General features: G+C 40.4%; 1 pseudogene; it reads right to left on the bottom strand.

Moving 5' to 3' along the window:
* Window positions 1-629: 629 nt before the first annotated feature.
* Window positions 630-1,432, bottom strand: LOC101567698 (annotated as a pseudogene).
* Between the last annotated feature and the right edge of the window lie 8 nt (window positions 1,433-1,440).

The raw sequence follows: 1,440 nt of genomic DNA, 5'->3' as shown, positions 1-1,440 counted from the left end.
AGTTGTTGACTTGAGCCTTTTATAGCTCAGCATATTAATATGGCTTTACTTTTTATACCTTGTTTTTATACTTTTCTTCTGGATGGTTAAGACCAAGATAAAGAAAGACCTATATCACAAGAAATGTAACTTTTGTATTTGATAAGGTCAATCAAATCCTTTCAGGATTTATCCTGAAACCCTGTGCCACACATTGCATATTCTTTGTCAGTGTCAGCCATGTGGATGAGTCACGGCTATTGCTTGACCAATTTGCTGTCTGTGAAAGCCTGAGAGAATGTTTTCTCTCCGTGTGTCTCTCCTTATGTTAACAACTTAAGTTTGCAGACCAAAAATTAGAGAAAAGAAGGGCTGCAAGTACAGCCAATGCTTTGTTCTTATTCTTTAAAGGTCAATGAGGACTCAGGACATAAGAGAACCTATACTGTAACATCCTATAACTCAATGATGTCCCAAAATTTCTGATAAAGGAGAGGATAGTGATCAATGATGTAGAGTGTACCTAAGGAGAGTCATATATTTTCCATTTACCAAGCATACTAGATAGACTAGGCATCCCTCCCATTCTGTCCAACTCCCACAATGCAGTCTTTAATTTTACAATAGCTGTTTAGTTCTCCTTCTGTATCTTAAGCCAGGTTTGACTGGTAGTCACTGTAGTTTTCCTGCAGAACCTTGTCATATCCACTCATACTGCTCTGACCACCATAACCACCTCCATAACCACTACTCTCAGCTGCTGACTAGCAGGACTCCCATAACTATACTGGTTAGAAAAACCCATCCCTCCCATCATTTGGCTGCCATAGGCACCACCACTTGCCCCTGCTGTAGAATTCAAAAAGAGTTCTACACAGCTCTGATCATAAGCCTGTCCACTTGTTCTTGCAGTAGAATTAAAATAGAGCTCCATGTATCTGTGTTGTGCATTGGTTTTATCTTTTGCCATGGCTGCCACTGCATTTTCATGAGTGGTCAATTCAACATCTGCCTCACCAGTAATCCTGCCATCAGGTCCAATTTCAATGTAACATCCTTTTAGGGTGTGCATTCTTTTAGGGTTAAGAGAAGAGAAAAAATTATAAATATCATTCTCAGTGGCTCTGTAAAGTAACCCCCTCGTGGTTACACAGTGCCTTGTGTTGCTCTGGAAACTAGACCCACCATCTCCATGTCTATGACCAGACATACCTGAGAAACAGTAACTGAGATCTCTTCCAGACCTATCAGATCCAAAATTATACCTGTCATTACATCTATCATAGTCATTATGGCCTCCATACCCTGCACCATGTAATATAATTTAATTGTTTCAAAAAAAAATCCTTTCAAACCCAGTTCCTCTGCTGATGGTATTATATCCTCATCCATCCCCAGGCCTACCATAAGGACCTGGATGCTGCATACCCATGAGCTTTCAAGGGGGATCACAGGGGATTC

The sequence above is a fragment of the Octodon degus genome, unplaced genomic scaffold (genome assembly GCF_000260255.1).
Source record: "Octodon degus isolate 3935 unplaced genomic scaffold, OctDeg1.0 scaffold00149, whole genome shotgun sequence".
NCBI classification, from domain to species: domain Eukaryota; kingdom Metazoa; phylum Chordata; class Mammalia; order Rodentia; family Octodontidae; genus Octodon; species Octodon degus.
This window is presented reverse-complemented; position numbering and strand designations above follow the sequence as displayed.